The sequence below is a fragment of the Triticum aestivum genome, chromosome 6B (assembly GCF_018294505.1).
Source record: "Triticum aestivum cultivar Chinese Spring chromosome 6B, IWGSC CS RefSeq v2.1, whole genome shotgun sequence".
In the NCBI taxonomy this organism is placed as follows: Eukaryota; Viridiplantae; Streptophyta; class Magnoliopsida; order Poales; family Poaceae; genus Triticum; species Triticum aestivum.
Window position 1 is genome coordinate 664,649,760 of NC_057810.1, and position 8,283 is coordinate 664,658,042.

Below are 8,283 nucleotides of genomic sequence, written 5' to 3' on the forward strand. Positions count from 1 at the left end.
AATACTACGAAGGCGGACGATTGTTTTTTGTCATGTAACGTCTAGCAATGGGATCCAAGATAGTTTTTCAAAATGCTACTAAGTGGTGGCGCCACTACAAGGAGAGGCAGCACGGGTATAGACAAGGCAGGACACAGATCAGTTCCGGCTAGCTGTTGCCAATTTCACGTATGTGCCTCCACTCCCATGTACCCACCTCTTGTGATTCCATCTGTCTACTGTATAGCATGACCCGGTACAACGCCGTCGCATAGCACCGGCTGCCACGTCGCATATCCGCCTCTCTCGCTTAGATCTGCTTCCCTCCGCAGGCATGTCATTTGCTCGTGAGCGACCGGGACAACGTCACTCGTCCCCAACTTGCCACCATCTACAACCTTCAACATATTTATTTACAATTCTTCAAAAATTCCTAAAAAAATACGACATCACAATGTTTATGTAAAATTTACATTTTTAAATAATCATTTCCTATTTTTTCGAATTAAATGGGTTACATGATATTAAAGTGGAAATTAAATTCTGAAAACCATCCGCCCACAAAAATATGTATTCCCTCAACCCAAATACACTATTCCCTCCCCTTCTCTAATTTCCCCCCGCATCCATCCACAACCCACCCCGAATTTTCTTCATATAGATAGATTCATCTGGCTCTCTTCTTCTCTAGATTGCAGCGACCGGCGATGGCACTTTGGGGGAGGCCGCCCTGCGCTCAGGCCGTGCTCGGGCCTTGGATCCAGCGCAACAACTTGCCCCGCGAGCAGCCCCTCTTCTCCCAGATTGCAGCGACCTATGACGGCAGATTGGAGCAGGCCGCCCCACCGGCCGGGATGGGATCCACCGCACCGACCCTCCCCGTGAGAACCCGACCCTCTTGTCTCCCCAATTGAAACCACCAGCGACGACTCTCTAGGTAATTTCCTCAATCCGCCCTCCCCATCCTGCCAGCCCCTAATGTTTAAAGAATAGGGTTCATGTGTAGACTTCTCATCCCGGCCCATCTCGGTAATTAGGATTTCCCAAAGTTTGTAATCTGCAATGATTAGGGTTCATTATATTAAGTTCACACTGTACATTTGATCTGTTTTTTAACTTAATTGTGGATGCACCATATTTTTCATGGATTTTATTCAGGGCCGCAACAGAGAAATCAGAGTCCATGTAATTGAAAATTAGGCCCTACATGTGAAAAAGCAAATCATTTTTTGCAGTCGCTGCAGTTTTTTGACAAAAGATTACACCGCTTGACTACACAGGTTCAGAAAAGACAAACAAATAGAAAGTGAGAGAGGGCAGATATAAAGCGCTGAGAGGATTTGATGCATTGTGATTAGAGAGAGATACAGTGGTTGGGTTGGCAAAAAATATTTTCATTAGTGCTTTACTTTAGTATCTAATGCTGAATTTAGAACTTTGATTAAAAAGAATTTGGGGCCCTCCTGTTTTGGAGGCCCTGTTTGGCTTTGCACCTGTGAAAAATATGCGTAGAGCATTCATATATATAGCACAGTGCATTCTGCTTTTGCAACAGATCCTCAAAAGCATCATACAACAATGTCTTGGCCATCTCAAATTTTCTAGAAGTATATTACATAAGTACAAAGAAGCATTAAATCCAGGATTTAGTATAATGGAACACAGGATGGCTTATATTTAGTAGAATTGTATTTTATTTGGATGTACAGTGCAACTGCCAGGCTTCACACATTGGTGGCATACAAGTCCTAAATTGTGTTTTTGTAAGATTCAGGTATCTACCAAAAGGCATCTTTTGTAGTTTAATTAAGTCGTACTTCTGATTTGGACTTGAAACTTCAATTTTCAAATTGAAGGAGGCCGCCGCACCGCCGACCTTGGATCCATAGCATCAACCCGACTCGAGCACCCGACTCTCTTCTCCCCTGCAATGGGCGATGTCTCTCGGTGATTTACTCATCCTGCCCTCCTCATGTCGCCACTGCTTGATGTTTAGTGATTCAGGTTCATGCATACTACTCGTCATCCTGCTCTTCTATGTAATTTAGGATTTGCCACAACTTGCTACGGTAAAAAGCCTGAACCTCTTGCCAATTAACTTTTGATATCCTATTGATAGATGTGTGTAAAACTGCACTATTGCATTTGTTATAGCCAGCTATTGTAAAAAGGCCTGAACCTGAATATATGCTACTGCAGTACAGTAAGCCGTTGTGCAAATGTTCAGTTAGCTATCAGATGCATGGCCTTAGCTGAGAGATTTCTTTTGCAGCCATGTGCTCGTATGGCTACTCACGCATACAAAAGGAAACTATATGTTGACCATCTGATTGTTGAACAATGCTGTAATGACAAAAACTAGATTCTCTTGATCGCTGAATGGTGTCATAATCAGATGAACATAAACACATGAACTAAAGTATGCAAGTACAAGAAGGAAGCAGCACATCCTTGTATCTACATGTCCGAATAAACTAGCTTCTGGATGCAACTACTATATGTATGCTAAAACCTGGAACTTATGGTTCTGCTGTCCCATAAATAGTACTTCAGTAGTGTTGTTAAAACTGAATAAAGACTGAGCCTGCACCTAATTTTGACTCGCTACAGAGATGTATAGCCCTGCACCAGTGTACTTTTCTCTCCACTACTAGATAAAACAGAATTAACTTAATCTTTTCCATGCCTCTCGTAATTGATTAGCTACCCATGATGTTAAGCATATAAAGCCCACAAACATTTTCAGTATGCCCAGAACTTGATACAAGTAGATACATGGTAAACTTCAATTTTTGACTATATTATGACATACTAAACTGGGTAAATCAATCTGCTCCTAATTTTGGATGAGTATAGTAAATTTTCTGGTTTTCTAAACTATGCCAGCAGCTACAGTAATCATATTTTTTGATGTTTTTATTCTGAACATTCTGTTCTTGTTTTTCATGGTTTGTTGTCTGCTTCTTCCTGACTGTGCCCCAGCTGCATCATGCATGTTGATTGCTTCACATGTTAGATCGCAATGAATGAAATCTTCATTTTCTATTTATATAATCTGACAGGAACTGCTTGTTGGCAGTGTTGCCTGTTTACGTCTATTTTACGCAATCTAGTTCTTTTTGTCTAGCACCAATGCGAAGCCAACTTTTAACAGGTAAGTCAATGTAATCAGTTATGTTACAAGTACTCCATTCATATGCTTACTTATAGTGCAAGAAAGGGTAAATGCTTTTCATTAATTTCACTTTAACTATTACTTATATATAATATTAGTGCATCCTGTGTTTGTATCCTAACTTATCTACTTTATTATATTCAGATGTAAGCGACAGAATAATACATTTGCACATATAAAATGGCTGCATCTTTTAAGGCCCATTTCCAAACAAGTTTATGCAGAATCCATTTATCTAGTGTAGGCTGATGGTCTTTTTGCAACTCATTCAGTTCTGTTATCTTTTCCATCTTAAGTTACTAAAATAATGCCACCAAGCGAGAGCATGTGAAGAGACGCAGAGGAAGCAACATGAAGAATTGGATGCTGTGAAGAAGAGCGAGCAAGAGAAGAATGAAGCATGGCAAAAGAAGCAACATGAGAGGATAACGTCATTGGTTTTCTATTAAGGGCTCAAGCACGTCGACAAGCAACTCAACAGTCCTAGTTCAAACTAGAAGGGTCATGAAGACCATCCTTTTGTGATGGAAATAGTTGTTGAATCATACATTGCAATCATCATGACAACACATGTTGTTTTTAGTTATCTAAATATTGCTCTTCAACTTGACTATTGTTGTGTCAAACTTGTGAGTTGGTGTTATTTTGTATTGTCATTTTAGTTTAGAGGACAATTAGGCTGAGAGATTGAATATATAGTATGATTTGTCATCCATTTTATTTTATGATGTGATTTGGATCTTAACTTTTTATATAATGTGATGTGAATTAAATACTTACTATGAGATGGCGTCATCTTCATCAGTAATGAAAGTATTGATGCTAGCAGTGGGATATGGGATAGTCTGCTTAAGCGTTGATGTGGCATGATGTCAGTGACATTGCTTTGACATTGAATATGATACGATATGGCATATTTTCTTGTAACGAGTGACATTAATTGCTCGTCACAAAAATAACAAGTTGATGACGTTCTAGAGAACGTCATCGAAGGTCCCATTTTCGGTGACATTATTTTGCACGCGCCGTCACTAGGAGTAATCTGTGACGGGGATTCCGTGATGATCCTTGTGACGCCCATAAAATGTCACATAGGGGTAATTTGTGACGTTATTAGCTATGCGATGACATTTTTTGTCTCGTCACAGTAGGCCTGATCTCTTGTAGTGAGTCACGAGCTTCGCAAAGGACAAGGCTAGTGTTCGGCTCGATCGCCGTAGTGATTGCAGCCCTCGAGGCGGTGTCCAGCCACCCGTCCTTGATTGGTGCAGTCGGCTCTGAGCTAAGGGTCGGAGCGGACACTGGGGCGGCCTCCTGGGCACTGTTCGGCGGCAGAGCTAGATCATGCCCATCGTGACAGTGCGGCGCGCTCGGCTGTGGCTCGAACCCGCCGAAGATCAAGTCTCCGCGGATGTCAGACGTGTAGTTCAAACTTCCAAACCTGACCTGATGGCCAGGGGCGTAGCTTTCGATCTTCTTCAGATGGCCAAGCGAATTGGCCCGTAGTGCAAAGCCGCCGAATACGAAGATCTGTCCGGGGTGAAAAAGTCTCACCCTGGACCGCATCGTTGTTGATGATCGGAGGAGCCATCGGGCCTAAAGATGACGACACAGAGGAACTCTCAATGAAAGCACCAATGTCGGTGTCAAAACCGGCGGATCTCGGGTAGGGGGTCCCGAACTGTGCGTCTAGTCGGATGGTAACAGGAGACAAGGGACACGATGTTTTTACCCAGGTTCGGGCCCTCTCGATGGAGGTAAAACCCTACTCCTGCTTGATTAATATTGATGATATGGGTAGTACAAGAGTAGATCTACCACGAGATCAGAGAGGCTATACCCTAGAAGCTAGCCTATGGTATGATTGTTGTTCATCCTATGGACTAAAACCCTCTGGTTTATATAGACACCGGAGAGGGCTAGGGTTACACAGAGTCGGTTACAATGGGAGGAGATCTACATATCCGTATCGCCAAGCTTGCCTTCCACGCCAAGGAAAGTCCCATCCGGACACGGGACGAAGTCTTCAATCTTGTATCTTCATAGTCCAGGAGTCCGGCCAAAGGTCATAGTCCGGTCATCCGGACACCCCCTGATCTAGGACTCCCTCAATCATCATAAATAGGAGGCATGCTTTCATCATAATAAATATTCTCATCAAAACTTGGGGGACAAAAAATATCATATTCATCAAACATAGCTTCCCCAAGCTTGTGGCTTTGCATATCATTAGCATCATGGATATTCAAGGAATTCATACTAACAACATTGCAATCATGCTCATCATTCACATATTTCATGCCAAGAGTTCTATGTAATTCTTCTTCTAGTACTTGAGCACAATTATCCTTTCCATCATACTCACGAAAGATATTAAAAAGATGAAGCGTACGAGACAAACTTAACTCCATTTTTTGTAGTTTTCTTTTATAAACTAAACTAGTGATAAAACAATAAACAAAAAGATTCGATTGCAAGATCTAAAGATATACCTTCAAGCACTCACCACGCTAAAAAAAAGCTTAGTTGACGGAGTGTGAGTACCCTTTACCTAGCCTCCCCAACAACGGCGCCAGAAAAGAGCTTGATGTCTACTACACAACCTTCTTCTTGTAGACGTTGTTGGGCCTGCAAGTGCATAGGTTTGTAGGACAGTAGAAAATTTCCCTCAAGTGGATGACCTAAGGCTTATCAATCCGTAGGAGGCGTAGGATGAAGATGGTCTCTCTCAAACAACCCTGCAACCAAATAAGAAAGAGTCTCTTGTGTCCCCAACACACCCAATACAATGGTAAATTGTATAGGTGCACTAGTTCGGCGAAGAGATGGTGATACAAGTGCAAAATAGATGGTAGATAAAGGTATTTGTAATCTGAAATTATAAAAACAGCAAGGTAACAAGTGGTAAAAGTGAGCGTAAATGGTATTGCAATGATAGGAAACAAGGCCTAGGGTTCATACTTTCACTAGTGCAAGTTCTCTCAACAATAATAACATAGATAGATCATATAACAAGCCCTCAACATGCAACAAAGAGTCACTCCAAAGACACTAATAGCAGAGAACGAATGAAGAGATTATGGTAGGGTACGAAACCACCTCATAGTTATTCTTTCGGATCAATCTATAAAAGAGTTCGTACTAGAATAACACCTTAAGACACAAATCAACCAAAACCCTAATGTCACCTAGATACTCCATTGTCACCTCAAGTATCTGTGGGCATGATTATACGATATGCATCACACAATCTCAGATTCATCTATTCAACCAACACAAAGTACTTCAAAGAGTGCCCCCAAAGTTTCTATTGGAGAGTCAAGAACGTGTGCCAACCCCTATGCATAGGTTCATGGGCGGAACCCACAAGTTGGTCACCAAAACATACATCAAGAGGCACATGATATCCCATTGTCACCACAGATAAGCACGGCAAAACATACATCAAGTGTTCTCATAAAAGACTCAATCCGATAAGATAACCTCAAAGGTGAAACTCAATTCATCACAAGAGAGTAGAGGGGGAGAAACATCATAAGATCCAACTATAATAGCAAAGCTCGGGATATATCAAGATCGTGCCATAGAGGGAACATGAGAGAGAACACGAGAGTGGGAGATCAAACACATAGCTACTGGTACATACCCTCAGCCCCGAGGGTGAACTACTCCCTCCTCGTCATGGAGAGCGCCGGGATGATGAAGATGGCCACCGATGATGGACCCTCCTCCGGCAGGGTACCGGGAAGGGCTCCCGAGAGGTTTTTGGTGGCTACAGAGGTTTGCGGCGGCGTAACTCCCGATCTATCTTCTCCGTGGATGTTTTTAGGGTACGTGGGACTATATAGGCGAAAGAAGTCGGTCGGGGGGGGGGGGGTGTGCTCGAGGGGTCCACGAGATAGGGGGCGCGCCCTATAGGGGGGCGCCCTCCTATCTCGTGGGCTCCTCGAGGATCTTCTGACTTCCTCTCCAAGCCTCCAGGATGATAATCTTCCAAAAAATCACGATGCCGAAGGTTTCATTCCGTTTGGACTCCGTTTGATATTCCTTTTCTTTGAGATACTGAAATAGGCAATAAAACAGCAATATGGGTTGGGCCTCTGGTTAATAGGTTAGTCCCAAAAGTAATATAAAAGTGTATAATAAAGCCCATAATCATTCAAAACAGATAATATAATAGCATGGAACAATCAAAAATTATAGATACGTTGGAGACGTATCAGTGCGTGCTCGGTAGAAAAAGCTGCCCCGAGAGAAATTGAGATAGACCACGCACATGTTTGTGATGGAGACTAAGATTAGCTAGTCATATACATATAGGGGGCTGCGTGTGCCTTCAGTTGAGTGAGAGACCATCATAGTTCACTAGCTAGGCATGAGATTGTGTGTGTGCTTGTGAGATGGAGAGAGAACGAGGGAGAGAGATAGAGTTTTAGATGAGTCTATCGAGTGCGAGTGAGATATGCATGTGTATGTGTGATCCCAGGTAGATGGAGAGTTTGAGAGAGAGGGAAGAGCTCTGAGATGACAGAGTGGTGCGTAGAGAGTTACGAGCAATGAGCCAAGGAATTTGTGTGCATACGATGAGTGCACCCAAGATATCTAGCTTGGACTAGAGAATCGTACATAGTGTGTGAGAGAGACCTATAGATGGAGTATATATGCATGCGGACTACAAAGACCCCCCCACACACACACAAAGAGAGAGAGAGAGAGATGGAGAGAGAGGGAGAGAGATGGAGAGAGAGGGAGAGAGAGGGAGAGGGACCAATAAGGTTTATGTGTTGGATGCATGCGACAGAATTGAAGATTGTCGAAGAGAGAGAGAGATGGAGAGAGAGGGAGAGAGATGGAGAGAGAGGGAGAGAGAGAGAGGGAGAGGGACCAACAAGGTTTATGTGTTGGATGCATGCAACAGAATTGAAGATTGTCGGAGAGAGAGAGAGAGAGAGAGAGAGAGAGAGAGAGAGAGCAAGAGTCTGGGAGAGGGGGAGGTCATGTTTTATGCATCAAAGACTGATATAAACCATGTTTCGATATAAAATTGCATTCAAATATTTAAATTGGAGAACATGTTGTCTGCAATCCACACATGAATGGAGATATGCATATATCAAACAAGTTCATTA

At 42.7% G+C, this 8,283-nt stretch overlaps 1 long non-coding RNA gene across 2 annotated transcripts; it reads left to right on the forward strand.

Moving 5' to 3' along the window:
• The first annotated feature begins 575 nt into the window (after positions 1-575).
• Positions 576-3,936, forward strand: LOC123138886 (uncharacterized). 2 transcript variants are annotated; one of them, XR_006469360.1, is made up of 3 exons: positions 576-916; positions 1,689-1,753; positions 1,836-3,936. It is a non-coding gene; the product is annotated as an uncharacterized lncRNA (long non-coding RNA). The 2 variants fall into 2 exon arrangements; XR_006469359.1 differs by having other exon boundaries at positions 1,689-3,936.
• Positions 3,937-8,283: the final 4,347 nt, after the last annotated feature.